This window comes from Camelus ferus, chromosome X, assembly GCF_009834535.1.
Source record: "Camelus ferus isolate YT-003-E chromosome X, BCGSAC_Cfer_1.0, whole genome shotgun sequence".
Lineage (NCBI taxonomy): Eukaryota > Metazoa > Chordata > Mammalia > Artiodactyla > Camelidae > Camelus > Camelus ferus.
The window spans coordinates 19,914,491-19,940,515 of record NC_045732.1 but is presented as its reverse complement, the minus strand read 5'-3'; the positions used below and the strand labels follow the sequence as shown (position 1 = coordinate 19,940,515).

Below are 26,025 nucleotides of genomic sequence, written 5' to 3'. Positions count from 1 at the left end.
AAAATAGCCTGTTACTTTCACAAGTAACCTCAGCTACTTCTTTACACGTGTATTTTTTTTTCTTTAACAAGAACAGCATTCTTAGCACTGATGAAAGCTACATCAAGAGTCAAGGTGGCCAACATGACAGTCCCCTTTTCAGGAACCTCTCCTGGCCCCCTGGCCACTCACACCCTCCAATCCTGCCCCAGGGCACCTGACCTTTGCCCTCCAAAATGGACAGACTTTAATTAGGGTGAAGATACAAGGATAGGGGGACCCTTATCTGTCTGCTTCATCTGCTTCACTTTTTTTTTCTTTCCTAGTTAAGTTTTCTGCCACCATTTAATTGCAGAGAATAGCAGATCGGACAATAAATGGGCCTCTCTGTCCAGGCTTGCCGTACATCACCAGGGTGGTTAGGCAATTCCTAGAGATTGTGCCTCTTCCTTCACCCAGCGTGGCTTCCCAGCCCTTCCCAAGGAAGCCTAAATTAAAATGAATACATTCCAGAACAATTGCCAAGGGAGTGACCCAACTTAAAAGTGGCCCAAGTAAAATTGGGACTGAGAGAGGGCCAGGTCTCCAGGTCAGCAGCAGGATGGCGGCTTCTCCCAATTGACATGAGCCAGCAACCACAGCTCCCTGCACACCAGGAGGTAGCAGCTAAACCCCAGGCCACACCACTTTAAGATGCAGGAATTAGTCCTTACGCCCAGATAGATAATGTTCAACCAAAGATCCTAGCACCAGCAGCACCACAGCACCTGGGAACGCGTCAGAAATGCAAAATCTTGGGCCCCACTCCAAAATCTTGGGCTGTCACTGGGGGTGGGTGCCAGGAATCTGTTGTTTAACAAGCCCTCCAGGTGATTCTAATGCAAGCTAAAGCTTGAGAACCACAGGTCTACAGGCCTTCGAGAGAGGGAGGAGCTGCGCTGGGCTGGGAGGGAGGCAGAGACTCAAAGCTGGTGGGCATTACAGGAGAGGTGCGTATCAAGCAAGAGCAGAGGGGCAGAATGGCACAGGGAAACAAGCACTTTCTAGAGCTGTGCTGTCCAATATGGTAGCCACTAGCCGCAAGTGGCAATTTACTTCTAAAATTTTAAATTGAAAGACAAATCTTGCATGATCTCACTTAAACGTAGAATATTAAAAAAAAAAAAAAAAGCCACATTCACAGTAACAGAGTAGAATGGTGGTTACCAGAGGCTGGGATTGCGGGGAAGAAGGGAAATTAAAAAAGAAAGAAAGAGAAAAGAAAGTAGAAGGGTGGTTTCCAGGGGCTGAGGGAAGGAGAGTGAATGGGGAGTTAGTGTTAAATGAGGACAGAGATTCGGTTTGCAAGATGAAAAGGGTTCTGGAGATGGATGGTGGTGACAGTTGCACTATAATATGAATGTATCTAATACCACTGAACTGCACACTTAAAAATGGTTAAGAAAAAAATTTCAAAGTCAGGCCTCAGCCACTCCAGTCACATTTCTAGTGCTCAACAGCAACTTACAGCTAGTGGCTACCATATTGGACAGTGTAGGACATTTCCATCATTGCAGAAAGTTCTATTGAACCAGGTTGTGGACAATCCCAGTTCCACCTTCTACGAGCTGTGTGACCTTGTGTAAGTTACTAACCCTCTCTGGGCCCCTGATTTCTCCTTTTTGAAATGAAGCTCAAAATACCCACCCACCTCAGATGGTTGTTATGGAGTGGGAACTAAAATAATAGCTGTAAATCACCTAGTATAACTGCCCAGCCTATAGCACGAGCTTGATAAATGACAGGTCATATTGTTGCTGTTATGATTTTATAAGCAGCCTTTGGAGACATTTTCTAATGGAGTGGACAGTCTGCATTGGCTAAGATGGACTCCTTTCACTACATTTCAGTTGCAAATTTTGAAGCTTGTGTGAGTGGTTCTGTTCTCAGCAGGACAAGCCAGCAGTGCCATCCTGAAGTAATACCCATTTGCTGGCAGGTCAGAAATGGAGCATTCTAATCCAGAAGCAGTGTATAGGAGACTTGTAGTAAGGCTACAATTCTTGAAGACAGAGAGTATCATTTTGTGTGAGCCTTCTTCCTTCTTTTTTTTTTAACCACTAATGCCACAATCCTGGGGAGGCCCATTACATTAGACTCAAGGCTTCAGTGTTCTTCATCTAGAAAGATGCCCAAGAGATCTTGTAACCTTCTTGTAAACCTCACCCCATAAAGAAAGCAAACAAAACACAGCCGAGACATCATCAAAAAAATGTACAGGGGATGTAAGCTGTGCAGCCACTATGAAGAACACTATGGAAGTTCCTTAAAAAAACTAAAAATAGAGTAGAGTTACCATATGACCCAGCAATCCCACTCCTGGGCATATATACAGAGAAAACTCCAAAAAGATACATGTACCCCAATGTTCATGGTGGCACTGTTTACAACAGCCAAGACATGGAAGCAACCTAAGGGTCCATCAACAGATGAATGGATAAAGAAGATGTGGTGTGTACACACACACACACACACACACACACACACACACACACACACACAATATGGAATACTACTCAGCCATAAAAAAGAATGAACTAATACCATCTGCAGCAACACAGATGGACCTAGAGATTATCATACTAAGTGAAGTTAGTCAGACTGAGAAAGACAAATATTATATGATATCACTTATATGTGAAATCTAAAAAAATTATACAAGTAAACTAATTTACAAAACAGAAATAGACTCACAGAGTAGAAAAGAAACTTATGGTTACCAAAGGGGAAAGGTGGGGAAGGGATAAATTAGGAGTTTAGAATTAACAGATATACACTATTATATATAACACAGATACACAACAAAGTCATACTGCATAGCACAGAGAACTATATTTAATATCTTATAATAACCTATAATGGAAAAGAATTTGAAAATGAATATATATTTTGCTGTACACCCAAAACCAACACAACATTGTAAATCAACTATACTTCGATAAAAAAAAAAAAACAAAACACAGCCAAGAGTATAATCTGGAGACCTCCTCTCTACTGAAGAGCAGTCATGAAGGGGAGAATGGTCTGGGAAAATGGGAATAGGGATTCGCATGGGAGTTTTATCTAATTAGGAAATAGGGAGTCACTGAATGTTCTTGAGCTAGAATGATGAAATTAAGAGGGGTGCTTTAGCAAGAGGAACAACAGCTGAGGAAGCAAGGACAGGAGTGGGGCAGAGCAGTGGGGAGACTGAGGATACACCCAGTGAGCTGTGCTGAGGCCTGTGCTCATGGAAGTGGTGGGTAAGGCTGAGGAGAGGAGGATGGGGGTCGAACCTATGTGAACTGGCAGCAGAGGTGACATTGGGAGCAAGGGATAAAGGGTCCAGGCTCCTAGCACTGAGGCTGGATCCTTAGGTATCATGTCCAAGAGGCCAGTTTCCCCTTCAAACTCCTCTGGAGAAGCAATTCCATTCTTCTCATAGGCTTTGGACAAAGTCAGCTCTGTGGGTGGTGGGTCAGAAGAGTCAGGTAAGGGACTGGGAGCAGGACCTTCACTCAGGTTGCTTTTCTGGGCTTAGAAATCATAACAAAGGCTCCCTTTCCTGATCTAGTCAGGCCTCCTGGGTGAATCACAGACTTTTTAATGTTCTGGATGAGTAACATTAAAAAAAAAAAAGAGGTGGATCCAACATGAGTTGGACAATTTCTGACTACATCAAAAAAAAGATGTTAAACTACAAATGCCATCATTCACAAATGAGACTTTTTAACACTAAGAAAAGTGGGAAAGGCCATTCTAGAATAAAGGGAAGTTTTATAAAAAGGAAAAGGTTTAGCTTTAACAGAAAAACTCACTACATTTTCACTCTTCTTCCATTTCACTATGAATGGGTAGAAATTTTGTCCCATGCAGGAGGTGGTTCTCAAGCCTGGTCTGTGGGGATCACTGGTTTATGTGACTTTCCAAAACGGTTCCCAGTGTGGTTTGGGCTGTAAGAATCAGCCTTGATGACCCCAAATCCACCTGCCCAGTTGCTAAGAGCAAAAACAAAGCTTGAGGTTTCTGGCCTAGGTGTGTCCAATACAGAAGGACCAGGCAGCTTCAATGTCTTCTTGCCTTCTTAAAATGCAAGTGATAAGCCACCAAGGATCCTGGGACAAATGGTCTCATATTGATAGTTTCATATTCAATAATTTCATATTTAGTCCAGAGGGTTAGTGAATTTTTTTTTCTTAAAAGGAAATTGCAGCCAGAGCTAATTGCTCAATCCAAAATGTATCTGGACATTGTTTAGATGTTGGAAAGGAAACAGTAACGTTGTAGAGTTTTTGCAAAGAGGAGGGCATTGTTTTAGAAAAAAAAAATGCAAGTGTAAATTAATAGAAAATCCAGCCCTGAATGGTTTCCAAAGCTCTGATGTATATAGTCGAAATAGCTCCCCTACCTTTAGTCTTCCTTGACATTTTTCTTATTTTTAAATGCAAAAGGAAATTCTATCTGCACAAGCTCAATCCATTCCCATCCAGTGATTTGTTAGCCAATCAATGGCCATTGTAATCTGAAAAAAATAACACCATTTTCAATGAATCTTTCCAAGCGTGGCCGTGTTCAGCTAAGCTTAATAAAGAGAAAAACAGCAAGGACCATCTGGAAAACACTCTTCCGGAGTCGCGAAAGATAGTGGCAGCCTTTGCCCAACCTGCTATAAATAAGTGTCTCAGGAAAAAAAACACCCGATTTTCAAATCTGTTTCTACTTAATACAGCTGCAATAGAGTTTATTTAGCTTTTCCCTATAGCAGGAAGACTGTTTGCATTTTTATGACAAGGGCCTAAATGTTTTTCACAGCCATTTCCATTGCCATTATTTTGAGGAACAACATACCGCTTGGACCTGTCTGTTGGCTTCTGCAGCACACAGCAGTGGCCCCAGTGGCCTCTGCACCACAAAACTGGCCTCCAAAGCCCAGATTTATGATCCTGTTTTCTCTCCCAGTGTTACAGCCATCACCCAAATCCTGGCCTGCGAGGGACAGGCAACTTAGAATGACCAAGTATCATATGCTGCAAAACAATTACTTATCTGCCTGGACCCAGTACGCGGTGGATGTCTGCCAGCTCACTGTCTCTTCCTTCATGCCAACAAGGAAGAGTCAAACTGCTCTTCAAGGGAGGCTAGAACTCACCCATGAAGGTCTCTTGCTGGCCTGGCAAACCCCTACCTGCTCACCTTTCTATCTTTCCTCACTGGCCAAGCCTGCAAAGGAATCCCTCTATACAGACGCTCGGAATTCCTTCAGATACTCTTTGGAAAAGGTCAGCCTGCTTTGGATGGCTGCAAAATGAAATGCTCCCACTGATGTCTGCATTGGGCACCTGGCCATACGCCTGAGCACCCCCAAACGCCCATCCCACTCCAAAGACTGTCAAGGCAGGGCTGGCTCCGGGACACCATCCAGTGTAATGAGCAATCCTCTTCTCTCTTCTCTCTCTGTCCTGCAAGCGCCCATCCCATTTTCACGGATGGGCAGGGAATGGCTTACCCCCATGACACCTTCCCGGTGAAGGCATGACTCACTCCCCTGCTTCTAGCCTTTCTAGGGACCACCAGGAAGAAGATGGCCGAGGGCTCGTCCAGCTGCAGCACTCCAGCTGTTGCTGCTGACTGCAGGCATTACCAGGACTGAGCTGGCTGAAGGAGCCCTGCTGCCGCTCTCTTTCCCAGGCAGAACTGCTGCAAAGAAACAAATGTGTGTAAGAGGGGGGAAAACTGGGAGGAGTGTGGAGCCCATGGAATTTGAATGTCCAATAATTTTGAAAAATGCTCCATCTCCCCACCATTGACTTTCTCTCTCAACAGTACTGGAAAACCCAGAAATTAGTGGTGGGTAAAGGGCTGCCACGATCTGAAATGAGTCTATTACAGTGTTATGAGCAGAGCTCTCCCAAGTACACTAAAGGGCTAAATTAATTGGCTCAGGCTTAAGATGCTACAGGAGAAATGATAGTGGGGAGGGGGTGCGGGTGGAAGAAGATGCCTGGTGGCTTTGAAGGCATGCCTGGAATCAAGTGCATTTGCAAAAGAAATTAAGGAGGAATAGACCTGTTCTCTGCATGAAAGAGAAGCCATTAGTTATTACAGTGTGCCCCCCAGTTACCTAGGACTGATTCAATCACCTTCCTTTAAAAATATCCGTACCTATACAATCTTATAGACCCTTCCACCCACCTTAGAATTAAATCAGGCACACGACCCACTTCCAAATGTTTATTAATCACCCCCATGACTTGTATAATATATAAGTCAGAGGGAGAAATTGTTGTATCTTTTATTATCAAACTGAATTTTCCAAAAGCCACAAATTGCTTATTAAATCTTGGTCTAGGCCAGTGGTTCTCAGCCAGGGACCATTTTGCCCCAGACGGGACATTTGGCAAGGTCTGGAGACATTTTTGGCTATCACACCTAGGGCTGAGGGGGTGACACTTCTAGCGTCTAGTAGGTAGAGGCCAGGGACGCTGCTCAACATCCTAAATTACACAGGGCAGATCCACGGCAAAGAAAGACCTGGCCTAAAATGTCAACAGGGCCGAGATGGAGAAACTGTGCTCTAGATAAAGGCAAATACACTTGGCCTTTAATATTCATATCTAGGCAATCATCAAAGGAGAGAATCCCATTTTCTTTGAAATCTAAGGTTGGCTTACATATATGTTTACTAAGGGCATATTTACTCCTTTCCAAATAAATGAAACAGGTTCTCAAGCTGAATCTAGGAACATTAAAGAAATACTGTGATGATGGTGGGGCTAGGCAGGGTGCATTTAAAATGCATATTTCATCAGTCTAAATGGATGGAAATTAATATCTCATAAAATAAAATGATTATCTAGTTATGTTCCATACAAAACCAAAATCAATATGTTCCATCTTATTTAATCTGCAATTACAGAGTTTTTAAAAAACTAAACCAAGGAGATGCCATTCTTTCCCATTTCTCGCTAGCTGGGTACACATTTCTGAGCATACGGCATTAAAAAACAAACAAGCAGACAAAAATTCTTTTTTTAAGCAGTTTTGCAGAGCATAAAAAGCTTCCTGAATCACTCCATTTTATTTACTGTAGATTCAACCATTCTTGAGACAGCAAAACATGCAGCCCATTCTCTTGGTTATGCCTGCCCGGCTTTCCAAATACCCTCAAAACTAGGATGATGAATCACATACTTCGGCCCCACTGTGCCAATTAATAGTAAGCAAAGAATTCCACACAACCAAGATAGCATGTTCTGCCTGGGGAGTGTATGTGTGTATGCAGGGAGGTGGGGGTGGGAGTCCTTCAGCCAACTGTTTCCATAAAGTCTTATGAGCAGGTGCTGAGATTTTCTAAAATTCCTTTAGTTCGAGAACATCCTGTGGGGCTGTGCTGTGCCCTCAGCATGGGGATGGGCTTCGGTCAGGAAAAATGCATGTTCCCAGAGTTGGCCTAGAGCTTCCCAGCTAAAACCATGGAGGAAAGGATGGCCGACATCTATACCATTTCCATCCTTTCGGGCCACCATTCCTTTCTCCGAATCATGAGGCAAAAGCGGGCATACACACAAAGGCAAAAATAACAATGACGACAAAAATGCCCAAACACACCCTATCTTGGCTGCCAGCGAGGCCCACTTCTGCTGCTGAGAAAGAACAGTTGCTACCGTGCAGCTGGAGGAGCTTTTCCAGGGAACTGGTAATACCCTGGCTGTTAATGAATTATTTTTCGCCAGAATGTCGGATTCTTCCTGTGCTCCAGTAAACAGTCTGCTTCTGCCATGGGAAACAAAACCAGCTCCTTCCGAGGAGCTCAAGGAGGTCAGCCAAGGGTCCCTGTGGGGGCAGCCCCCTCAGGAGCCAGAGCCACAGGCGCCTGACCTATAAATCACCACAGCCCCAAGTTCATTCTTGCAGCTCTTTTCATTTCCTGGGCCATGCCCAGGGCCCAGGGAAGGGACCAGGATGACCACAGTGCCCACTGCCAGCCTTCCCCGTCCCACTCCTGAATTGTCTCTTGCTCAGGGTTCCTCATCTGTGGCACCGCGGGCCTGTGAAATTGGGCTTCCTTGCATTTACTCTGTCTCTCTTGCAAAAGCTGTATTTATTCCCTTGCTCTTGTTTTCATCAAGCTGTCAGGAAATGACTATGTGCATCCCCCCTTTTCCTTTCTCTTCTTTAAGACTGGCCCTGGCCCCAAATAACCCACTCTCAGCATTAGGGTGTCTGCTTGGAACACTATTCTCTAAACACACATACCCGGGAAGGATATTATTAGAGCAGGTGTCAAGGAAATCAGCTGCTCAGGCGGGAGACGGCTCTCCAATGGACAAGGACACCAGCCTGGGGTAGGCTGGGATGGAGGAGAGGAAAGCCAGTCCCGCCCGCCCGCCCCCACCCCCACCCCCACCCACGCCTTGCTCTCTCATCTCCATTAAGTTTCTGGAACCTGCATATCTCACAGAAGGTGACTGAGCAAACGTGCTCATGGGTAGGCTTGATGGGGACTCCCCAAAATAGCACCTTCACCACTGAAAATCAAAGTTGCCTGATGCCAGGCCATTGTAGCTCCTGAGTCAGCACCATGCCTCCCATCTGCCACAGAGACACAGGGCATTTATGCCCCCCGAAACTTCTGGAAGTGCTACAAGGATGAAGGCACAGGCTGGTGGAGCAAAGACTGCCTAAGAGAAATACATATATATAATTTTAAAGTTTCTAGTAGGCACATTAAAAAGATTAAAAGGAACAGATGACATTAATTTTAATACTCTAGCTTATTTAACCAATATATGCAAAATATTATCATTTTACCATGTAATCAATATACAAGTTATTAATGAGCTATTTTGCATTCTTTTTTGGTACTAAGTCTTAGAAATCCTGCGCATATGTTATTCTCGCAGCACATCCTACTTTGGACTAGCCACCTTTCAAATGCTCAAAAGCCACATGTGACTAGAGGCTACTATACCAGACAGACAGTGCATATATAGAATATTTCCATCATCATAAAAAGTTCTATTAGACAGTGCTGGGCTGAAAGACCAAAAAGGCTGTGGGAAACAGACTGACAGTTGAGAGCAGGATGGACTATAAGAATGAGAGCACCAGTGGGAACGGCAAGGGCTGGGATGTTCTAGAAGCCCAGCCTGACCTCTAAGTGGAGATAAAAATGGGCTCTTGCGAGAGGCCCAGGGCCCATGCTCACACTGTGGGGGGCTGCCTGTGCCGACACTGTGGGGGGCTGCCCCTGCAGCAGCGGGAAGGCCAGCGAGTATCATCATTATTTAAGGCATCTGCTGCTTGAGCAGCCTGTATCTTAGCTCTTCCGATCTGCTGAAGGCAGGGGCTGGAACAGAAGATCACCAAAGTCACGTATGTTCTTTCAATAACAATTCTGGGCTTGCAATCTAATTTGGTGAAGCAGACACAGAAATATGATCAAATTACCTGCGCCTGCATCTGTATGTGCATGTGTGTTCTTGTGTGTGATCTCGGCTGGAGAGAAAAGGAGGGTCATGAGCGAAATCTAGAAGTACTAATGTGGTCCCCCAAATCACCTCCTCAGCAGCTGTCATCAGAACACCGAGCAGTAGACTTGAGAGACTCATCAGAAATTGTGAGCCACAAAGGAGACACCTTGAGTCTGGAAAGAATGAGACGACGGGCATCTGGGCAGACGGTCAGGTGGGAGGGAGAAGTGGTAATCAGAAGCATTCTCCAAAGACAAGCGCTGCCAACTCTACAGCAAGGATGTCACCCTGATGCCCAAATCAAGCTTAATTCAGAATCCCACACAGGCTTTTATGCAGGGGAGAGTGCAATTAGCCATATTTTCCCCTACTTGAGAGCCTCATTCTCTGAAGTTCCCCTTGTATTCTGATCAGGGAGGCAGCAGAGTCGGAAACATCTCATATATGGCTTCAAATCCTAGCTCTCTCAGTGGCACCAGAATTTCTAGGGTGTTAAAGGCTACATCTAGTTGGAAGGGGGCTAAAGGACTTGCTTTGATGGTGTATTTGCATAGCAAGACCCCACCTCATTTTTATTGAGAGTTTATTTATTTGAGATGTTTAAGAGTCAGAAATACCTTACCCAACCTTTGGCTCCACCATAGGCCTCAGGCAAATTACTTAATCTGTCTCAGCCTCAGTTTCCTCATGTACAAGATGGAATGCTTTGCCCATTTCTCGTGGGCTTGTCAGCTGGGAACTTCCCAGGGCTAGAACTGGAGCACGACACCAGGAGCTCCGAGTCCCCAACCAAACACAAATCTCTGGATTTCTCCCTTGACAATGACTTACAGCTCCCTTTCACCACCATTCACTCCATCAGCTCCATCAGCTCCATCATTTAGTCATTCAACTCTCATTTATTAAGCAACAGTCGGATGTTGGGGATTCCAAGATGAAAAGGCACAGTCTTCCCATGTGAAATAGTTAGGGACTATTTGGGGTCTATCTACTTGGCACATAAGCATGTACCCTGATGGCTGGACTGCTTCACTGGTGCCCCCACCCCCAGTCATGTACCATATTTTATGAATGGGTAGGGGCTAAGACTCTGGTCTTTGGGAGAAATAAGTAAGAGACTTGGGGGAGGATCATGTTGCCTCTTTAAGTTGTAACCACTGAAGTGTGGAATCAGACACGTGATTGGAAATTTCTCTGAGCCTCAAATTCCTTATCTGTAAAATAATGCCTCTGTCACATCATGGTTTCCCACATGTGAAGTGTCTGGCAGACAGAGGGCAACAACAAATGTTAATTTCCTTCTGGACTTACTCTCCTCCACCACCCTCCTCCCCTAAATCTAAGGTTACAGAAGTAGTCAGAAAACAGACATTTGCTATTTTCCTATTGTAGATTCAGAGCACAGTGTGTATGGGTATCTCTACATAAAAAATACCTCCATTCTGAGTTTTGGGGAGACCAGTCCTATCTAGTTTTTGGGTCATTACAGCTAGAGCCATATTGGTTTCCTGATGCTATAGCACTCCCAGCAACACCTTGTCACACACCTCCCAGCCTTTTCTTTTTCTCTCTCTCTCTTTTTTTTTTTTTTTTTTTTTTTTTTTTTTTGCATTTCAGGTGCCCTGTGTTGGTGGCTCTGTTTTCTGGCTACAAGACTTTTCACTTGTTTTACAGTTATAGCCCTAATGCCCACCAACCAAGTTCTCACGTTGGCAACTGGCATCACCCGGAAAGCTGTTTTCTCATTTGTCCCTGAAATGGGCAGGTTTTCCTGGGCCAAATCTCACCTCTGGAGGTCTGGGGCTTCTTTGCATGATAAAGGACCCCCCTGGGTGGCTGACCAATCCTATGGGCTGGTGCCAGAGCAGCCAGTACCCCAAGTGCCAGTCTGTCTTGGCTCCCAGTGCCCAGTCACCTTGTAGATGCCTCTAGTGGGCATCTGTCAGGATGAGACAGACGTGCCCATTCATAGGATATTGTGTGTAGGGGGTGGGTGGGTAGGTGGCTTTTCTGGGCTTCTAAGAGGCAGAGAAACCGGGATGCCACCGGGCTTCCAGTCTTCCAGCCGCTCCAGCTTCCAACAGTGGCAGAGCTCCCATATTTCCCTTTAGGAAGAAAACGCCAACGACAAAACAGTGTGTGGGGGCATAAGGCTGCTCTAGTAAGCGGCTCCCACCCACTAACCTCTCCACTGTTCTCCTCCCACGCTGCCACCCCTCAACTATAACAAAGGCACATCACAACACATTTGCAAAGTTATCAGAAGTCTCTTGGTCAATAAACAAACGATTCTGATGATTGAAAAGGAGGAAGAGATTTATCTAGAAAACGGTGGGAAATATTCCCCGGGAAAAGCACATAAAACCTTGCCCGATGCATGCAAGGCTAAGAATTGTTTTCTCCCTGCTGGCTGCTTTTCTCTCCGTTCTAAAGAGAAGCTTCTAAGAATCAGCTAAATAAAGGGATCACACCAGAGGATGAGCGATAAGGCTAAACCAACAAAAACAAAGACCCAAATGAAACAGAGCGAGCCATGAGAATCCGCGGTTATCAAAACTTTGTTTGGCCGTATCTATTTATCATCGCTGCACACCCGGGCTCTGCGGAATATCATTCTGTTGATGTCACTTATCCTCAGCAAAATAGTTACACATCCTTAAAAACGCCAGATGAGGGGGGCCGGCCCCGCGCACTGCCGCGAGCGGCCCCTCAAGCCCCGTCACCGAGTTCTAGCCAGACCGTGAGGTGGGGGCACGACTGTGGTGGCTCCAGCGGGTACCGGTAAGAGCTACTGACAGTTCCGGGAACGCGGTCACCCCGGCGCTGCGCCTTGCCCTGCCCACCTCTCCCATACCTGACTCTGCAAGCAGCAGCCACATCCCCGATACGGTATCAGCGCCTCCTCCCCCTCCTCCTGCTTTTCTCATTGATTAAGTTCTCAAACCATTGTTAAAGCCGGGTTGCTTTTCCCTTGAAAACTGGGCTGAATTCATTAAGCTTCACCCCGCCACAAAAGGAATATTCATAAAAGTTTGGCAGGCAGAAAGGGAGGCTGACTTCGTGCCATGGGGTGGGTGATGATTCGCTTCTCCACAGCCACCTTCTTCTTCCGTGCCCCATCCCTCTCTCCATCTATCCGTCGTGCCCCAAACCTACTCCGGGGACTTCTGATAGGGAAACACAAAGCAGCAGCTGTTGGCAACATTTCTACCCTTCGCCGGCAACTGTGGTGGGATGCCATTTCTCCACCCAGGCGGAGCTTATCCTGAACAATAGTCGGGCTTTAAACGGCAAACAAGCAAACACACAGAGCACAACCCCAACCCCGAAAAAAGCCAGCGCGGAGAGAAGCAATAACTCCCTCCGCAGCAAAAAGCACCGCTGAAACGCACGCAAAAATGCAGCGAGAAGGCTGCTCGGTGCCTAACATGGCAGAAAGCCCAAGCTGGTGCGGCCACCCCGGGTCTGGGCATTGGGGGGCACGAGGGCTTCCAGGCGCCGACGCTCACTCACCCGGCTCCGGGAGGATGCGGGGCTGGTCGAGCGTCACAAAGACGAGCCCAGCGCGATCTGGCAAAACCCAACTTTCCACCCGGCTCGCCAGGGCCGCCAGATACGTCAACAGAATCCATCTTTCGAAGGGCCTGGAAGGCACCGGGTTTTCCGGGCCGGGGCAGAGCGGCAGAGCCGGAGGCGGCCCGGTGCGATGCCCGGGCGCGGAGTCCGCCGCGCGCCGCCCTCTGCGCCCGTTGCCAGCGCCAGTGGCTGCCCAAACCCCACTTTGGGGACCCCGCCCCGCCGGCCGGCGCCGTCTCCCCAGCCGGCCCCAGCCCCGCCAGCCAGTGCGCGGCGCCGGGAGCAGGAGCGGGGCCCGAGGACGCCGCGCGGGTGGCGGCCTCGGCCCGCGTCCCCGCCCCCGCCCGGCCCTCCCCGCTGGCCCCGGCCTCCGGGCGCCGTCCTGCCCCCGGGAGCAGGCCCCTCCCCGGTCGCCGGGCCCCGCCAGGCGCGCCCAGCCCGGCGCGCCCCCTGCGTCCCGGTGGCAGGTCCGCGCGGGGAGGGCGGTGGGGGGACCCCGGCCCGCACGGGGGCGCCGCGGCCGCTACCTTGCAATCGCGGCCGCCGCCTCCAGGAAGCCGCGGGGTGGTCGCGGGTGCGGGAACTCTCCGGTCTGGCCTCGCCGCCGGCAGCCTGAAGGGGGTGAGCAGCGGTGGGAGCCGCCGTCGCCGCTGTCACCGAGCTGCTGTCGCCGCCGCCGCTGCCGGTCGTGCGTGAGCGTGTATGCGCCTGTGTCCGGACGAGTGTGTGTCTGCGTGCGGCGCCCGGCCTTTACTATATACACCGAGGGGTGGGAGGAGGCGGGGAAGGGGAGGGCTTGGGGGAGGTGGCGGAGGAGGGGGAGCAGGAGGGGGGCGAAAGGGTACCGGAGGAGGCGGCGGCGGAGGAGGGACAGGTGATCTCGCCCACGGGGAGGGCGTGGCTGTGGGAGGCGCGGGGTGGCAGAAGGGGCGCCGGAGCGCGGGGGTCGGGGGGCGACGCTCGGGAGCGAGGCCCAAGCACGGACCCTGATGCCTCCCGGCGGGCTGGGGACCATTCCAGACCCCAGGATGGAGAAGAGCGAGAACAGAGCCCAGGAGGGAGGAAGTGGCTGGCGGATGGAGGCGGGAGAGGTGGCGAGGGCCCAGGGACCACCTCCTTAAAATGCCAGTTGGGATACAGCTCGAAGACCCTTTTCACAATGTATGAGATTATTAAAGACAAAATCAGTCCACGGACATAATCGCATTTCCGCAGACTTGCCTGAGAGGTGATTCAGTTGTTAATCTAACATTTATTAAGCACCTAGTGTTTGCCAGACACTGGGCTAAGAAGCTGAAGTGACAGAGATGATGACTATATGGTCCCTAACCAGTAAATAAATCATAGGTAGCTGTAGTAGTATTATTCATTTTAAAACAAAGTTAAAAAATCCCCAAATCCTATAAATGTTTTAAGAGAGCAAAGGAAGCAACTGCACTGGTTTAATTAATCCCTAAAGATGAAAAGAGTGTTTTCTGGTAATCAAAATAGGATGCAGATATTTGAGAGAGAATGGCAGAGCAGAAATTACTTGAATCTGAGCAGACAGTAGTCTGACTCTTGCTGTCCTTTGCGTGTTCAGACCTCCTTGAGCCCCAACACTCACATTAGTGGCGTCAGGCAGAACCTGGGGTGGCCCCACAGAGTGTGCAGCCTGGCAAGTTTATGATTAGTATGGGAACTGGAACCTGTGTTTGAAAGGTTCTATTTTAACTTCGTTGTGTTGCAAACATAATATGGTAGAAACATTATGCCTTGCATGGACACTTTGCCTTTGTGGACTCTTTCCTCCATAAAAAAATAGTAACAATTACATTTTATGTTTGCATTGGTGTAAAGACAAATGTATTAATATTATATATTAAAACATTTTCTTTGACCTAAAAGATCACGTTTTCTTCTGATTTTAAAAGAAATGAAAACATTTCCCTGAGCCTCTGAAAGTATTTTGGGCCTCAGGCATGGTGCCTACTGCCCCTAAGGGAGAAGTCAGCTCTGGTGGTACCATTCCTTGATAAGGAATTTCCTCTTTTGAAAAAAAAAAAAAAAGTTAAATTAAGAAGTACCCAATCAACATAAGAGAAGAAAGACATACAATGCAAGTTTAAGAACTGATAGAAATGAGTATCAACAGAAAGTACCAGTTCCTACTTGTTTCAATAAGGCTCTAGGGGTTTTAAATCAGCTGTAAGTCATTAATGATACCTGTGGAAATATATGTCTGTGAATGTGTCTTCAGTCATGTCAGAAGCCAAAGACTTCCTCTAAAGATTCATAACTGTTCTGAGTCCTTGGATCAGGTATGTGAGGTCTCAGTTGCCAGGATCTAGCCTGAATATAACTAAAGACACAACTGGACAATTATAATTGGGCAAGTTCATGGATGAAAGATCCATAAAGGTTTTGTGTGTGTTGAGGGGGTATGTGTGTATAAGGTAGGGACTGATATCCTGGAAGGCAATTACTAGCCTATTTCTTTTGTTGGCCTCATCACAGCCCTGGGTTAATGTTTGATCCTCGCTGGCAATTGTGATTCATATTTGCTGCCCTTTGAGGTGCTTATGTTTTCAGGAAAGACTATATTGATTCAGATTAACGCATAATAAACAGGCATCATGGCCCCCATTTCCAGAGAAATGTGCAGTGGTATCCCTCTGTATTTTCACTGTGGCTGCCCTTGCAGAGAGAAGGGGAAGAGTCCATAAAGGGAGGGTCTGGATTGGCAGGGGAGGAGATGTTCGGGGACAGAAATGGGACATTAATGTGGAAGTACTGCATTCATACAGTTAAAGGTTTACCTAGGAAAATGGAGGAAAGAAAGGACAAACCAAAATAGCAGGAAAGAACCAAAAAAATCTTGCAGGGTTGCTCAGGGTGATTTTTGAGTTCTGTAATTCTAGTATTTGGTGATTTTAAATAAGGACGCAGGAAATTTCCCATTTCAGATCTGATTCTTTGATCTATATCCTACTTCTCTAATACAGCATCTACTCATAATCTAGTTTTCACCTGCGTGCCAGATGGGCGATTCATTCATTTATCCAATAAACATCTATGAAGCACCTGCTGTATGCCAGTCACTGAACTAAGGACTGTGGTTAGAGAGATGGTTAACATGTCTTGCTGACCCCAAGGAGCTCGCAGGCCAGTCAATAAACTATTAGTAATACAATGTGACACTATGTGTACATGAGGGGTTACAAAATGGGCTAGGTGAACCCCAAAGGAGTGGACCTGTCCCCGCACAGGAAGGTGTAGGGAGTGGCATGGAGCAGGGCAGTCAGAAAAGATGGCATAGAGATGGTGCTAAGAGCAGGGCAGTGAGCGCGGAGTGGGAGCTTTTCAAAGAATGGGAAGCCATTCCAAGTGAAGGGAATAATATCAGGCACTAAAGCTAGGATCTGGAGGCTACAAATATTGTGTGAAGCTGAGTGGGGGCTGGGAAGAACAGCAGCAAGGAGGGGTGGAGGAAGCTAGCAGTCCCTTGAGGTCCCTGGTCTGTCCTGTGAAGGAGCTTTTTCTTGTAGTCAGTGGGGAGCATCGAAGAACTTTAAGCAAGGGAGTGACTGGGAAAGATTTGGGTTGAGAAATGACCACTCTGGCGGTGGGCATGAAGGGCTGATTGCAGCGGGATGGGATTGGCAGCTGGGAGACCAGGTGAGAGAGACTGTGGCAATGATCAGAGTTTGAGTCAAGTCAGTGCCAGCAGAGATGAAGGGTCAGAACTTGAGTTGTGGTACTTGGGATATAGAATCAACAGGACTTACTGATGGAGGAAACAGGAGGAGTTGGAGAAACTGACGCCTGGCTTTCTGAATTGGGTGGGGGTGTGGTCATTGAGATAGATGTCCCTAGAAAGACAAGTAGATTTGGGGCTGGAGATGATAAATGCCGTAGGTTCCCCCAGAAACAGATCCTAAATGTGAAGGTGAAGGAAGTCCTGGTAGGGAAGTGGAGATGGCAGCCAATGGGGGATGATATCAAGGCCAATCACCGTCATGGGCAACTGGAGCTTAATCCCGCAGGCAAACTCTTGGACATGATGAAAAGAGTGTTGTGCCACTCAGGAGGTGAGGAAGCTGGTTAAGGGCCCAGGGGGTGCTGATTTTCTGGCAATTTCAACCTGCCACCCAGAATTGGCAGATTCCTTCTCAGGCACAGGGAGAAGATGCTGGCAGCTGGATGTCTGTGAAGCACGCTGAAATGGAAGCATCCAAGTGATGAGGGTGGCACACCGTCAGTGTCTGCTCCAGGGAGTTCTGGTTAGGACATCTTGAGTTGGAAGTACCTGTTGGGTAGCCACATAGAGAAGTCCCGTAGGCATCTGCAAGAGCAGGTCTGGAGTTCAAAATCTAAGCTGGAGACCTAGATTTGAGAGTTGTTGGGCCCTGGGTGTTGATGCGCTCTGTAGAAGACATATGTGACTTGAGTTGATGGCTGAGCCGACATGATTTGATCTAATCTGCACGAGCATTACTGTGGATTTCTCTAGGAGTTCCAGGAAGCTCTGAAGTCATAGATGTCAGTTTAACGCTCATGGGTGTGACTATGACTGGGGGAAAGGGTTGATTGCTTGCAAGAAATTCTTAAGGGGTCTATATTCTACTGAAGTTGAATAATGTACTTAAAATTGAAACTATTTCAAAAAATTCTGGTGGTTAAGAATATTTACTGGATGACTAACTGAATGAGGCAGGCATTTGAAAACATAATCACAAAGTGAAAGGGATAAATGCTAAAAAGAATAGCAAGGGGTAATTAAATCACAGAGGATTGAAACCAAATCCAGGCTCAGGGAAAGAGAATGGAGAGCATTCAGAGAGACAGTCCAACTGCAATGACATTTGACCTAAGGAATATCCAGAGCCCAAAGGGTTTGACTATTTTGATAGAACAGAGAGTTCTAATACAGTCAGCATGGGGGCTTCAGTATTCTTCATTTGGAGATTTCACATGAACTTTATTATACCCTGATTTTATCCAAAGAGCATAATAGAGTTCATGTGAAATCTTTGCTAATTTTAGCAAAGACTGAATCAAAGGATACATGAGTTGGTCCTTCAGTTGGGCAACTGACAAACATATCCCAAGGAGCTATTACTTTACAGTAATAAGCTACCTGCTACAACACACAGAGTAGTGAGGTACTGTCCCTGCCTGGCACTGAAGTCTCTGATAGTTCAGCTGTTGTTCTGTCTAGTCTCAATCAGGAAAGCATTTGACTTCAGAGGATTTTCACAAATTGTCAAGAGTAAGAAGCAGGCTCATTATAAAGGGTTTGCTTGTGGCTGCTCCCTTCTGCATTTGCCTTTCCTCTTTCCTAATAGAACCCAAATACTGTTCAGGTATCCATCATTCTTCTATGAAATCATGTACCTTACAATTTGATCCTAACTTTAGGGTGGGGTCTGTGTGATCTGAGGCTAATTGCATCCCTCCTGCTATAATTTGGGCCAAAGAGATGAGAGGAGAGATTCGCTGGAGGCTTTATGGGTAAGTCCTTGCTGTTTCAGGAGAGAATCCCTCCCTCTCCCAATGGATGTGAAGATAATGTAACTGCATGTGAAACTGGAAGCAAGAACACAACGCAGGTGATCCTATAATTGATCTCTAAACTAGGACATTACTGAGGAAGGAAGGGGCTGCTACTACTAATTATTTCAGGGCAGAAGGCATAAACTGGTTTTACCAACAAACCAGGATGGTCACTATGGTGCTAGGAGGGAACTGATGCTCAAGGCAGCACAACAAAAATAGAGAGAAAACCTGGAGCTATGAGACTGTTATTGAACTGCTAGAAAAACCAACCACCTCTGGAGCTACCTGAACTTGCGCTTCCTATTACATTGCTCTTTATAGGTTAAGTTTCTTTGAATCAGGTCTCTACTGCTTGCAACTGAAAGCATCTGAAGACATACATGCAGGATTATAGGGTTGTTTTGTTTTGTTTCATTTCACTTTGTTTTGTTTGCTTTAGTCCCAGATAAGGGGGTAAGGGCCTTTCTATAATCAAGAAATCTAACAAAAACAAGTGGAGGAGGTAAGTAGGTCAGTAACTAATATTTTAATCTGATTGAAGACAAGTACAGAAAATGATCTAAACTAGAACATGGTTGAAGTCCATGGTTCTGCTGGATTTGGAAGCCCACTGGGCATGTGACGGTTTCCATGCTAGCAGTGCCTCGAGGACACTCTCCTGCCTCTGACAAAGGGCTAAGACTCCTGCATTCAGGGTCAGCAGAGTTTATTTCTACCTCCTGCCCTCCCACTGCTCTGAGGGGCTTTGAGCCAGAACATTCTCTGTCTGGACCCCTTGTACCGGCAGTAGCCGCCATCCCCTTTATGTCTTGTTTTTCCGACTTGACTGTCAGCATCAAGGGAGGACCCATGGATTACATCTCCCACAGAACCTACTTCAGTTCTCTTTATGTAGGAGACCTTCAGTAAGTGATGGTTAAAGACATGGAAACAACCTAAATGTCCATTGATAGATGAATGGAAAAAGAAGTTGTGGTATATTTATATACATACATGTATATATACATAATGGAATACTACTCAGTCTTAAAAAGGAATGAAACAATGCCATTTGCAGTAACATGGATGGGCCTGGAGATCATCATACTAAGTGAAGTAAGTCAGACAGAGAAAGACAAATATCATATGATATCACTTATATGTGGAACCTAAAAAAATACAAATGTACTTATTTACAAAAAAGAAATAAAATCACAGACATAGAAAAGGAACTTATGGTTACCAAAAGGGAAAGGGGGGAGGGATAAATTAGGAGTTTGGGGTTAACAGATACACATTACTATATATAAAATAAACAACAAAGACCTACTATACAGCACAGGGAACTATATTCAATATCTTACAATAACCTAAGTGGGAGAGAATCTGAAAAAGAATATATCTGTATGTATAGCTAAATCACTTTGCTGTACACCTGAAACACTGTAAATCAACTACATTTCGATAAAAAAAATTAAAATAAACCTTAAAAAAGTAGTAGTTAAATTCATGATTATCTCCCCTCACGTCTGTGCTTTGGTCTTATTTCTAAGGAGAGTCAATATCTCCCATCTTGTACAAGTCTTGTAACCGTGAAACACGCTTTCCTTTTCTGTGTGGAGCGAGCATGTGGACAGAGTGGGTTTGGGGTTGGAGCCATGTGACCGTCACCTGAGGCTGTCAGGGTTTGTCCAAATCAATGCAGAGCCCTGTACAAGCCAAGTGAGAAGCCAGGTTGCATGAGACGAGAAGCCAGAGTAGCGTGCATTTCGTCACGAAGAAAGGACCAGAAACAAAAAATTATAGCCGGGAAAGAGATGTGGAGGCAGGGGCATGAAATAATAAGGCAGTGGGTTTTGGTGAAGTGGCAAATAGATCCAGATTCGGTTTTGGAGAGGTGACTTAACTTGCTGGATGGAATAACAAGGCCAATTATGGCGTGAGTGTGATTAAAATACTGGCACATAAAGGACCAAGGATAGCTAGCTCAGAGATGGCCACACACCAGCCTGCCTTCCAATGGGGAAAATGATGCTCAGAGACAGACACACACACACACACACACACACACACACACACACACACACACACACACACACTTCTCTACGCCTGCCAACTCTTCTTCTGTTTCCAGGTGTCAGACACCTTTTCCTTTCTTAAAAATCCATTCACAAATGAGCCAGATTGAGCTCCTAGTGAGAAAGGAAACATCGGCAAAGTTGCCCTGGAGTAATGAGCACTGATAATTAGAATATTATCCAAAACAATCATAAAAAATAACTACTGAGACACTCCAAGGCAGGAGTGTTAATGTTAAAGGGGAAAAAAAGCGGTGGCCCCTAAATATCCCCAATCATGGAAAACCGCAGTCCCCTGTGCCTGGCCCTGTGGTCAGGGCAAGACTCTCTGTCTGCAATTGTCTCTTGGAAGAAGAGCTACCGAGGGCTTCCTCAGCCATCAAATCTATTGTTCTCCCACAGATACGCAGCATCTGACCTCGCTAGCATGCAGCTTATAAACAAACGAGAACGTGGCCATCATTCTCACAAATGGTTTGTGCCACAAAAGGCGCTGCATGTTCCTGCAACTTCAGTGTGTGGATGGACTATTAGGTTTGCCCAATTCATGCATGGCAAGTCTCTCCAACAGAAATGACAAGGTTTCCACTGCCCTAAGTTCAAGGGTGAAAGGAGTTGCAAGGTCATTCATTTTTGAACAGGAAAATCAATGTATAATACAGAAGGAACTTTAATCATTTCATTTTTCTTCAGTTGGGAGAATTTCTCAAATTATTGAATTTTATGAATGGAACAATTTTATAGAAGGAAGAAAAGAGAGCAAGAGTAAAATCTCTCTTGCTAGGATGGCTAGCAGTTCTCACTGCATCCTCTGCATCTGTGGCCTCTCTGCCAAGTCAACACCCAGGTGCTTTCCCCAGATTTCTTGCCGTCAGCCCCTGCTTACCTCGGCCCCTCAGGTATCAGATATCAGGTGAATATCTGACACCCTTTGCCCCCAGGATTATTCCTGCTTAATTTCTGAGCCAGACCACCAATGTGTGAGTCTGAGATGAAGCTGGCTTCTCCCAGTGTCCCTGATGCACTACTCAGCCACATTCACCAGTTCACAGCATTCACCAGGCGGTCCTCTCCATGACCCTCCCCCACATTGGATCCAGCCCTATGATTAGGCCTCTGGGTCTGTTTCTCTGCATAGCTCTCATGCCTTCCGTTGGAATTATAGCCTCACCACCTGACCCCACTCACCAGAGTCCCCATTAGTCTCTGAGGTCCACATTGCTGTCTGCATAGGACAGAGTTGGTTTTTCACTCACTAATGTCCTGCCTTAAAAAGACTGCCCCCAAACTTGACAAGGGTATTTGCATAACTTGCAGACTATCACCATTCCGGATTAGCTCTTTCACTCCTGTTAGATGGGTCTTCGTTAGAGATTTATAGTGGTTGTTTTTGTTTTTTTTGAAAAACAAAAACATTTTATTTGCAAACAGAAGTGACCTTTAAAAAATAAAATATTTGTGTAATGTAGAAATACTGCCAAATACATTTAATTCATTCTTTTAAAAATGATTTTTCATTATAGCATTCATTACAAATTAAAGTATAAAGGCTATTCTATCTTCAGTATAACCATTCAATCATAACCACTCAAATTTGTATATTCCCTCTAAGTTTTTCTTTTGATAGCATTACTCAAGTGAAATATTACATGTGATTTTAGTCCTGCTTTTGTCTCTAAATATCTTCAAGTAATAAGCATTTCCCATGCATTCTAATAATATTACATAATCACAATAAACATTTTCAGTAGTTCAATAAACAATTTTATTAAATGGATTCATCACCATATACTTAGCTTTTGCCCTACTGTTGGATGTGTAGGCTATTTCCAAATTCTGCTGTTGTAAAGAACTCTATAATTAGTATCTTTGTGTATGTCAATGTTTCGCATTAATAGTTCTCAGAATAAATACACAGCTGTAATATTTCTGGGGAAGACACAGAAACATTTATATATTGCCAAACTGATAAAGGATTTTCCACTTACAACTCCAAATACGAGCTTCGAAAGTACTTGCCTTATGAGTACTTACTAGCCTAGGCCAAAAGATTTGTCTCATTTTGTTTTAAACTATATTTCTCTGATTACTAGGAAGATGGGCCATTTTTCTTTGTGTCCTTTCTACTTATATACCTAAGGTGATTTTTAGTTTATTGCTCTCACTCATTAATTAAGTTATAATATTTGCATCTTATTTGTGTATATGTGTCTTTTATTTAATACAAAATAAATGTATGCCATAATAGCAACAAACCCCAGAAGTGGGATTGCTGGATCATATGGTAGTTCTATTTTTAATTTTTTAAGGACCCTTCGTAATGTTTTCCATAATGGCTGCATCAATTTACATTCCCAAGGGTTTCCTTTTCTCCATACCCTTGCCTCTATTTATTATCTCTTGTCTTTTTTATAATATCTGTCTTAACAGTTGTGAGGCGATAACACATTGTGGTTTAGATATGCATTTCTCTGATTAGTGTTGTTGAGCACCTTTTCATAAACATGTTGGTTATCTGTACCTCTTGGAAAAATGTCTATTCATGTCCTTTGTCAGTTTTAAAATCAGGTTGTTTGTGATTTTTTTGCTATTGAGTTGTATGAGTTCCTGATATATTCTGGATATTAACTTCTTGTATTACATACCTCAGATATATGGTTTGCAAATATTTTCTTCCATTCGACAGGTTGCCTTTTCGTTGTGTTACTTCCTTTGCTGTCTAGAAGCTTTTTAGTTTGATGTCATCCTGCTTGTTTATTTTTGCTTTTGTTGCTTGTACTTTTGATGTCATATTCACAAAGTCATTGCCAAGACCACTGTCAAGGAGCTTTTTTTTTGTGTTTTATTCTAGGAGTTTTACAGTTTCAGGTTTTACATTTAAGTCTTTAATCTGTTTTGAGTTAATTTTTGTGTATGGTGTAAGAAAAGGACCCAACTTCATTCATACACGTGAATATCCAGTTTTTTTAGCATCATTTTATTTATTGAAAAGATTATCCTTTCCCCATTGTGCATTCTTGTAGCCCTGGCCAAAGATTAGTTGATCATATGTGTGTAGGTTTGTTTCTGAGCTCTCTATTATGTTCCAGTGGTCTATGTGTCTGTTTTTATGCCAGTACCATACTGTTTTGACTACTGTAGCTTTGAAGTATAGTTTGAAATCAAGAAGTGTAATGTCTCCAGCTTTGTTCTTCTTGCTAAAGATTCCTTTGGCTATTTGGGGTCTTCTGTAGTTCTGTTTATTTCTGGGATGCAAAGATGGTCCAACATACCAAATCAATAAACATGATACACCACATTAACAGGATGAAGGATAAAAACCACATGACCATATCAATAGATGTAGAAAAGCATTTGACAAAATTCAACATCTTTTCATAATAAAATCTCTCAATAAATTAGGTATAGAAGGAATGTAGCTCAATGTAATTAAGGCCATATATGATGAGTCCACAGTATCATACAGAACACTGAAAAGCTAAAAGTGTTTCCTCTAAGATTAGGAACACAAGGGTGCCCACTCCCACTACTTCTATTCAACATAGTACTGGAAGTCCTAGCTAGAGCAGTTAGACAAGAAAAAGAAACAAAAGCCATCCAAATCCAAAATGAAAAAATTAAGTTGTCTTTGCAATGACATGATCTTATATATAGGAAACCCTAAAGACCACACCAAAAAAACTGTTAGAACTAATAAACAAATTCAATAGAGTTGCAAGATACAAAGTCAATGTACAAAAATCAGTTGTGTTTCTATTCACTAACAACAAACTATCTGAAAAAGAAAAGGAAACAATCCCAGTCACAATAGCATCAAAAAGAATAAAGTGCTTTGGAATAAGTTTAATCAAGGAGGTGAACGATCTGTATATGGAAAACTGTAAGACAACTGTGAAAAGAAACTGAAGAAGACACAAATAAATGTAAAGATATCTCATGCTCTTGGATTGGAAGAATTAATATTGTTAAAATGTCCATATTACCTAAAGTGATCTACAGATTCAGTGCAATCCCCATCAAAATTCCAATGGCATTTTCCACAGAAAAAGAATAAACAATCCTGAAATTTGTATCCAACCACAAAAGACCCCAAATAGCCAAAGCAATCTTGAGAAAGAACAAAGCTGAATTTGTATCATGAATGAGTGTTAAGTTTTGTCAAATGTATTTTCTGCATCAATTAATATTGATTATTTGGTTTTTCTTCTTTACTCAGTTGATATGATAAATTTCATTGATTTATTTTTTTAAAAACTTTTTTTTGGAGCAGTTTTAGGTTCACAGCAAAATTAAGAGGTATTTTCCATATACCTCCTGCCCCCACACATGCATAGCCTCTGCATTAGTAACATCACTCAGCAGACTGGTATACTTGTTATAAATGAAGAACCTACATTGACATATCATAATCACCCAAAGCCTGTGATTTACCTTAGATTTCACTCTTGGTGTTGTACTTTCTATGAATTTTGACTAATGTATAAGGACGTGTATCCATCATTATAATATCATACAGAGTATCTCACTGCCCTAAAAATCCCCTGTGCTCCACCTGTTCATCTCTCCTTTGACCCCCAACTCTTGGTAACCACTGATTTTTTTTTTTTGCCTTTTCCAAAATGTCATATAGTTGGAATCATACAGTATTTAGCCTTTCAGAGTGGCTTCTTTCACTCAAGTAATATGCATTTAAGTTTCCTCCATGTCTTTTCATGGCCTGTATAGGTCACTCCTTTTTAGTGCTGAATAATATTCCATATAGTGCTGAGTAATAGTCCATTGTTTGGATGTACCACAGTTTATCTGTTCAACTACTGAAGAGCATCTTGGTTGCCTGAAAGTTTTGGCAATTATTTATAAAGCTGCTATAAACATCCATATGCAGGTTTTTGTGTGGATGTAAGTTTTGAGCTCTTTTCGGTAAATACCAAAGAGTGGGATTGCTGGGTCCTATGGGAAGAGTATGTTTAATTTTGTAAGAAACCATCAAACTATCTTCCAAAGCAGCTATACCATGTTGCATTGCCAGTAGCAGTGAATGAGAGTTTCCCTTATGACATACGATGTGGAGGATCTTTTCATATGCTTCCTTGCCATCTGTATCTCTTTGCTGAGGTGTCTGTTAAGGGTTTTGGTCAATTTTTTAATTGGTCTGTTTTCTTATGGTTGAACTTTAAGGGTTCTTTGTATATGTTGGGTAAAAGTCCTTTATCAGATGTATCTCTTGCAGATCTTTTCTCCCAGGCTGTGGCTTGTCTTCTAATTCTCTTGACATTGTCTTTCGCAAAGCAGAACTTTTAAGTTCTAGTGAAGTCCAGCTTACCAGTTCTATCTTTCATGGATTGTGCCTTTGGTGTTTTATCTAAAAAGTCACTGCTATTCCC

General features: G+C 44.4%; 1 protein-coding gene across 7 annotated transcripts in view; it reads right to left on the bottom strand.

The window, feature by feature from the left end:
- RAI2 (retinoic acid induced 2) overlaps window positions 1-26,025 on the bottom strand; it is a 118,082-nt gene that overhangs the window by 45,112 nt on the left and 46,945 nt on the right. For 3 of the 7 annotated variants that reach the window (XM_032475421.1, XM_032475425.1, XM_032475424.1), the window contains exon 1: window positions 12,984-13,388. The exons of 1 other annotated variant lie outside the window; for it this stretch is intronic. The gene's annotated coding sequence lies outside the window, so the exon portion shown is untranslated. Of the gene's footprint in view, window positions 1-12,983; window positions 13,391-13,573; window positions 13,783-26,025 lie in introns of those variants that run through there. 3 more of the 7 variants (XM_032475423.1, XM_032475426.1, XM_032475428.1) reach the window with 2 other exon arrangements.